This window comes from Opisthorchis viverrini (assembly GCF_000715545.1).
Source record: "Opisthorchis viverrini unplaced genomic scaffold opera_v5_72, whole genome shotgun sequence".
Taxonomy (NCBI): Eukaryota; Metazoa; Platyhelminthes; class Trematoda; order Opisthorchiida; family Opisthorchiidae; genus Opisthorchis; species Opisthorchis viverrini.
In genome coordinates this window covers 1,119,688-1,128,412 of record NW_008751728.1, presented here as the reverse complement: position 1 = coordinate 1,128,412, position 8,725 = coordinate 1,119,688, and positions in this window count along the sequence as shown.

Below are 8,725 nucleotides of genomic sequence, written 5' to 3'. Positions count from 1 at the left end.
AAGTCGATCACGTTGACACCACCAATCAGCAGGGTCAGTTGGCTGGCCACAGAGACCACAGGGAACAGCGTCGTTTGACGTCGAACGCCACCGTGGTTGTTTGCGGTTGCCATCTAACACCAGAGGCTGGTTGTCCTGTGCACTAATTGCATTTTGACGCAACATCAGCTGGCTTTGGACAATCAGACGCTTCATGCACCCAGCAGCCTTACGCGGATCCAGCAGCTTCAGTTTGCCAACCAACCGATCAAGCTGCTTGTGCAAATGCTCTATTGGTGATGGATCTGGCTTTGGAACCAGAGATAAAGGTACTCCTTCCTCCGGTAGGTTATATTCGGCAAGCCACCTTTGATGGATTGGAAATTGACCTAGACACTGCATGTTCGATCAATCAACTTACCGCATGGGAACGAGTGGCCTCTGAATACTGAAAATAGGTGTACACAAGGCAGCCACATTGATTGGTAAAATATGCACGTGCAGGTTCCGGCCGAGGTGTTTACTGTCTGAGAACATTTGGGGGTTTGTACCACAAACTGACTGTTACTAACAACGGGCTTCTCACCTTGAAGCGATCTGTCTGCTTGTATAGCAGATTTGGCGTGCATATTCCAATGTGCCTGAGAACCTGATTAGCGGCGTATGTCGTCATCCGGGAAACCACACGTAGAACGTAGATATCTCCCTCCCGAATTTCTCGACGGTCACAACAATAAGTGGTGTGCATTTCATATTCCCGCATTAGCCATTCGCTGTGATGAGCGACCTTCAGAACGGCATGCTCTAGGCTATCTGAGTGATGCACGCGCCTCTTCAAACGCCCGTTGGCGTTCTCCAGGCGGTTGTTGGTCACATTCCCAAAATGTACCAACCCACGTTGTGCATGAATGGCCCACTTTCGAGTGATGTGGAGCCAGTGGGCAGTCAAATAAGAGACAAAACTAGGATCTGTTCGCCTCAAGATTTGCAAATCGTGGCGAAATCTACGGGATTAGTGTTTGGTGCACAGTCACTTACTCAGCTGCATTATCAAAGCGAGCCATGCGGTGGAATATGTGTCGACTGTGGTTGGAAATTGTCTGCAAAAGTTACACCAAAGCTATGAAACATACGTGCTTCCGGATGGCTTGCCGTGCGTGAAAATAGCACAGCATTACGTCGCAGCCAAATACAGCTTTGGCAGCCCGCATCTGTGAAGTCATTTTGTCCATGACGAACGTTTTGACTGCATATTGTCCACCCATCATATCCTTGAACAAGCTGAACAGCTTGCGCAATGGCGCAAAATGCTCGCTTTCGACAAAGGCATACATTACGGGTCGACCGATCCCCATGCCATCTGTCACAAGGAATGTATAAAGCTTGTAACTTAACAGCGAACGTCAGTGGCTCGAAATTTATTTACCCAAGACGGTTAGTACCGTGTGTAGCATCAACGTTTACAACGTCCGGGAAACGTCTAAAGAGTGCTATCTGCTGCGTTCGAGAAAAGCACAGGTGACTATATCTGCCACCCTCCGATTCCACCAGCAGCACGCGACCGCACTCTCGAAACTTGGCTATGATGGACGACATGTCATCTAAGAAACCAACTAAAAGGTAACCAACGACCTACTTAACAATGGGGGTCGACACTTGACGCGATAGTTACGCACATCCTTGATAGTGAGTACCTTTCCAAAGTGGTCGGCGACGTACTGCCGAATCTCCGATGACGGAGCACCGTATTTCAAAAGGGTAGAACACTCCTTTAATTCATCATTTGTCAGTCGCCGGTTGATGGGGAGCCTGTCAAAAATAAACTTGCTGCGTGGATGGTTGTGCTCCAGGTAGTAGGAAGTAACCCTCAAGCAGTCATGGTACCGGCGAACGTGGAACCTTGCCGGACAATCAGTACGACGTGTGCTACAACGTATACACAGTCAACCATTAACTTACTAGGTGCGACGAATTCCACGGCTTCTGCTTCGTCTGCAGGGATGTCTGCTGCAACGGTAGGAGGCTTTTTCATACAAAAGTAGCGAATTGCTGCTCTTTTTGGAGTCTGTACAGACGAAAACAACGAAATGTTTCGTCTGGTACTCTTTCAAGGCGACTTGAAATGCATTGAATGAGAAAAAACTTTGGCGAGCTAAATTCTCCACAAAATCATCCACCGTATCCACATGCTCAGCCATAGCAGCCATTTAAAATATGAAAATCCCGGGTCTTGAATATCGTGTGGATTGAGTAGATTTAAACAACTTTCAACAAAACTGCGGCCGTTTGGGAAGATCTCATACGCCCGAAAAATTACCATCAAATGTTAAAACTTTATGTTAAAGTTTTCCTCCTTCGAACCACGGTTTCAGAGAAATTTTCGGCGTGCGTCTAGGGCCACGCCACTATTAGTAGCTGCACACACGCTCTCTCTGTCTGTTCCTTAATTGATTAGGTCACAATTAACAACACTTCCTTTGTGCATAACTTTTTTTCGGCGTGCGTCTAGCCCACGGCCACTATTAGTAGCTGCACACACGCTCTCTCTGTCTGTTCCTTAATTGATTAGGTCACAATTAACAACACTTCCTTTGTCCTCAGCATAACTTTTAACCATCATATCTGACCACACTGGCACCCTCGCGCAAACTAGGGGCTTAATTTTCAGGCACAGAATCCCAGCACTCACGCTCAAGTTTGTGGAGCGACTCAGTTGTGTTCTCGAGTATCCGGTTAGCGTTCCAGTCGCGTGCGCCTGATAAGTTAGGATAATACCGCCACTTCCGACTCCCCCTAAGCTTTAGTTAGACCTGTTATCCCCATCATTCACCCCCTCATCGTGCCGAAAGGAGCGCCTCGCTGCCAAGGGGCCTAGCATTCAGTCCCACCACTTTTCAAAGTCGGCTTACAGAGCACTGCGAGTCCATTCAGACTTTCGGTAGTACTGAGCGATAACCCACTTCCAGTCCCAGCGAGAAGCCCTCCTACCTCAACCCGTACCAGAAGAATCTTGGATTCACACAGATCTGGCTAAGCCTGTATGCGTAGGGTGGAAAGCGAACTAGCATCCTTTCAAAGCATATAGCAAATTTCTTGGAACATTTGACCCGTCATATCTTGAAAATGCATCCATTCTTATTGGCAAACTTGCCTCTTAGATTTGTCAGCGTTTGGAGTGCCGTCATCAGGTCTTGACATACAATAAATCTGTTCGCATCCCGCACGAACTCACAAAAACTGATCCCCTGACGACATATAACGTGATTAACACCGTCTGCACAGTTCGACGACGCCGAAAGTCGAAGCCGTCCTTACTTTGCCAAATAATAAAGCGAAGCAAGGACAAAAACGATGCCGCACGCCTACTGGCATCACAGACCCTCCTCTCCTTTACTCTGAAACCCCAAACAGTTGAGGTCAAAGTTCTTCACACTCGACTGCCAAGACAGCTTACTAAAAGTTGACCAACCAAGTGCCTAGAATCCACCAGTGAAAATTGCCAATCGGATCCCACTTCCCTTAACCTAACTGCAGCAATCTATGCTCTTGAAGTCACTCAATCGCAGAATTCACATGCGACCAATGGCAACTACGCAAGCCGGATGGCCGTTGACGAATGTGCAATTGGTAGCCAAGATCCCTCCAATTTAAATAACAGCGTGCCGAGTCTACCAATTGACCCGGCTTCCAATCCACTCGGCTAATTTCTGTTGAACCCCCAACCACCCCCAATAACACTAAAGCCGGTTACAAGCCAGCCGGGCTTCCAACCATCCCCAGTGATGCTGGGGTTGAAGTGTTACCACCAGATTCCAAACACTTCGTCAATGTCACGTGCCGCCGCGTTTCGAAAAGCTGCCTGCTGGCTCTGAGCACCCGACGCTCATTACATTAAGCCCCCATTTCTATCCTTTGGCAGCCACATATGGTACCTCTGACCTCCATCAAGCCAAAAATAACCGCTTCATGAGCCCGCACATGAGACTGTAGTCGAGGATGAAAGCACAGGTTCTTCCTCTGGATCTCTTGATCTAATTGCACTTCGTGTCTCTCAACCAAGAGCGCTTCTTCGGGCTCAAGCACATGCTGTCCAAGACCATCGTAACAACTTCTTCCGCACTGACTCCCCGAGTCATTGCTTTTCGCCCTCTTCCACAAACCTGACCATACCCCGAATTCCACATAAACGTCTCTGTAACCTTTCGAACCGTGCAACCCAGTTTCTTGGCAGGACCTCCAAAACACAAATTCTATTACCTAATCCGCCTCCAACTTGAGAGAAACTGACCGTGAAACTGCGTCGGCCTGACTCTATATGTGTCAAACTCTTCATCTAACCCAGATCCAGTTTCCACGGAAATGTGTATCCGATTGAGGCAAACTTGAAAACCGTAACGCGGCTGTCCATAGAACGAAGTATGTCAGCGCAATGATAGTGTAGTGGTCCGGCTACCGAGCAATTTAGCTTACAAGGATTGTGTGGCAAAGAGGTAAAAATAATTACGCTAGGTTGGGTATGCAAAAACAAAGGGATCAGATGGAACAGACTCCCTAACAATTGTTCTCTTTAAAATAGTTCATCGTTGGCCCAGGTCGACGAATAAAAAATAATCCAATTATGTTGGTCCAGAGGTCTTCTTGTGAACGGTTCCCACATATAATAGATTCCGAAGATGTTTGAGATGTTTTGGTACCACAGTTAGTACATGAGACTCGCGAATGACCGCTGCAAGCGCGAGTGAAATCAGAAGAGAGAGAATCGAAGCACGTGACCACGCATGTATTATGTGAAATTGTACAAGTGCGCGTTTTTCGCAGTTTCTCGTATTCAAACAAAAAGCGATTATGTAATTGGTGAAATACGTAGTATTATAATGGAAGTAAAATAAAGGTACAAAACACCACACTACTCCCCCACTAGAGCGTTGACCGTGAAAGGGGAAAACGCTCGAATAATTAAAGTAATGAATCAGAAGTTGCTCACTTGAAGTTTCGTAATCAACTAAGTGCTAAGGGAAACAGAAGCGTCGTCCGGAACGACTGGTGGAAAGAGTGAGGTTGGCGGGAGGGATATCTTGTGTAGGTGTCGATGTTGTTGGAATAGCAGGATTGCTGGATGTGGTTGTGGGTGCTTAAATGTTGTCAGGTTTCAGGCGATCAATGAAGACGGTATCATGCTTTCCGCTTCTCTCTAAAAAAAGTATTTAGAGTGGCGTTCGATAACCTAGAGAAGGCCATCATAACAGGGTTGGAGGGGTTCCCCCGTTGCGTCATGTCGGACAAACACAAAAGATGTAGAAGAGAGATCGGCTGAAATGTGTTCTGTTCGCGCTGATCGTCTGGTCGGTGTCGCACGAAGTTCGGAGATACGCTGTTTCAGACGGGTGGCGAATGTGACGGGTGATTCGGGTTGTGCGCCAGAAGGGAAAACTAGTTCACCGGGTAAACCTAAAGTTGTACCGTACACTCATTCGTATGGTGAACAGTGAGGATTCTCCATAATAGTGGAGCGAATAGCAAGCAGAAGGAGGGGTTAAGAAGAGGGCCATGAAGATGGGTTCATTTGGGCAGTCAATGAAGCTTTGAGGTAGCGATGGAAACCCTCGACCAGACCGTTGGAACAGGGATGATACGCGGTAGTCGATATGTGATGGAAACCGGATAGTGTAGAAAACTCACGGAAGAGATTACACTGAAATTGTGAACAGTGATCCGTAGTAACAGTGGAAGGTATACCAAAATTGCACACCCAGTGCTGCAAAAATGAAAAAGCAACTGTTTCAGCTGAAGTATCCGAAATGGGTACAGCTACTGGCCAATGGGTAAAACGATCAATCATGGTAAGGATATGAGTGAAACCGTTTGATGGGGAAAGAGGACCAACAATATCGAGATGGACGTGTGTGAACCGAGCATCAGGAACGGCAAATGAACCAATAGGTGAGTTCGTATGCCGAGTTACTTTAGTGCGTTGACAGGCGATGCACTGTTTGGCCCAGGATGTCAGGTCCTTATTCATGAAGGGCCATACAAAACGTGCACTAATCAACTTCCTGGTTGCTCGGATTCCTGGATGAGAAAATCCATGGAAGTGGTCGAAAACAACGCGTCGGAAAGCTTCGGGGACGATTGGGCGAGCTGATCCGGTAGACATATCACAAAAAATGGCTCCGGATTGGAGGGGTAACGGAGTTGAAGAGACTTGAAATGAAGGGAACGATAGAATAGGCAAAAAATTAGGATCAGTGTTTTGAAGGTTCGCCAGCTTGGCTAGGTCCAACTGCGTGGAAGGGTGAAGAGCGTTTATGTCAGGACGGGATAAGGCGTCTGCGACGACATTGTCCGAACCTGGAGTGTACCGAATGTCGGTAGTGAACTGTGAAATATAATCCAGATGGCGTATCTCGCGTGGTGAATATCGATCAGGCTTGGCGTTGAAGGCGTATGTGAGTGGCTTATGGTCGGTTTGAATGGTAAACGATCTACCCTCTAACAAGTGCCGGAAATGGCGAATAGCAAGGTAAATTGCGAGTAATTCACGACCAAAAGTACTGTAACGCGTTTGGGCAGCCTGCATCTTCTGCGAGAAAAACGCTAGTGGTTGAGGTGTGTTGTTAACAACTTGATGAAGCACTGCACCGACGGCAGCATTCGAAGCATCAGTTGTCAAAATCAGCTTTGTGCTCTCGTGAGTATCGAGGAAAGATAACTTTGTGGCCTGAGCAATGGCGTGCTTGGCTCTTTCGAAAGCAGCAGTGGCGGCGGGGTGCAAAGTAACAGATTTCTCTTTGGAGCCAAGTAAATCGGTCAGTGGCTTCAAAATATCTGCACAGTGAGGGATGAATCGCCGGTAGTAGTTGATGATACCAATGAAACGACGAAGTTGAGTGATATTTGTGGGCATGGGAAATGACTCTAAGGCCAAAATGCGATCGGGTAATGGTGAAATACCTGTGGCGTCGATGTGGTGGCCAAGAAAATCCACGCTAGTAACACCGAATAAGCATTTGTCAATGTTCAAACGTATGTTGTAAGTGGAAAAACGTTCAAACACTGCTCTGAGATGAGCTGTATGTTCAGCTGGGGAGGTGCTAGCGACTAAAACATCGTCAAGGTAGGCGTACACAAACGGTAAGCCACGTAAAACCTCGTCCATGAAACGTTGAAACGTTTGGGCTGCATTTCGAAGACCAAAGGGCATACGCGTGAATTCGAAAAGGCCAAACGGTGTTGTGATGGCTGTTTTGGGAATGTCATCCGGAGCTACGGGTATGTGGTAGTATGCTCTTACGAGATCGAGTTTGGAGAAAATGTTTGTATGGCATAGGGTACTTGCAAAATCGTGGATATGTGGGATGGGATACCTGTCTGGGATAGTAGCGTTGTTGAGAGAACGGTAATCTCCACAGGGTCTCCAATCACCTTTAGATTTCTTAGGTACCATATGTAGGGATGATGACCAATGGCTTGATGGACTGCGGACGATGCCGAGTTCGAGCATGTGTTCGAATTCGTGTTTTGCGATTTGCAGCTTAATCGGATGAAGTCGTTGGGGGTTGGTATGGACAGGTGGACCTCTCGTCTGAATGTGGTGTGAACGACGGAATGAGTGACCGGTTGGATGCACTGACGTGGGTGAGTAAGGGTTAGAAAATCCCTAAGTATGTCAGCAAAATGTGAATCCGGTAAGATAGCTCGGATACCTATGGATGAAGTTGGGGCACTAATTCCGTTGACTGAGAGGGATGTAAGCGTGTCTAAAAGACGTTTGTGTCGCACGTCGACAGATAGATTGTAATGGGTCAGGAAATCTGCACCGATGATGGGTGTTTGGACGTCGGCCAAAAGAAAGATCCACTTGAACGCACGTCGCAATCCAAGGTCAAGTGTGAGGGAACGTTCGCCGTATGTAGCGATGCGGGTACCGTTGGCGGCTTGTAAGGAGGAAGAAGGACTCCCGTATCTATGAGGAAACGTAGACCACTTGGACGATCGGTGATGTGGAACAGGCGACTAGTGCGGGGAGGGCCACAGACAGTCGTCGCCGTTACCGACTGGTCGGGGGTGATAAAATGGGCGTTGGAACGCGGCTTGAATGAACAAGGTGGTTGACACTTGCGTGATTTTGGACCACAAGATTGGTGATACCAGCACCGAGAGGGACGGGCACGAGACAACGATCTGGTTCGTGACCGCGGTCGATGCCTGTTGCTCTCTAACCGCTGTAGGCGATCGAGTAAATCATCAAACTTGGTTTGTAGGTGCGATATAGAAGCAAGAAGCGGGTCGAAATCTGTAGTAGTAGGCGCAGGGCGGGAGACGGAGTTTACGGGTTACTGGGAAAAGTTTCGTGGATCTTATCCGCCTTTTGGGCTAACTGCTCCAAGCTGTGGTCATCAACGAAAGCGCTGGTGACGTGGGACATGGAGGGTGTGTTATAACTTGCTGGACGGTAGTGCAACTCTGTGTCGGTCCCTTGGCTTCCTGCTCCGCCCACTATGGTATAGCAAAAGGCACGGTAGCTCTACACAGCCCTTTATGGAGACAAAGGAGAATCACTACAACTGTATATATATAGGGTAGTCACAGAGTGTTCCACAAGGTCGTGCCAGAATGTCCGTGAGGGGGCGTGAACCGTCGAGTCAAGGTGCTTGACTCGGATTGGCTGACATTCTGACGAATCAGGGCATGCCTAGTCTGGCCCGTTTCCTGCACGTGACACATGCGTCCAAATGATGTGATGTTC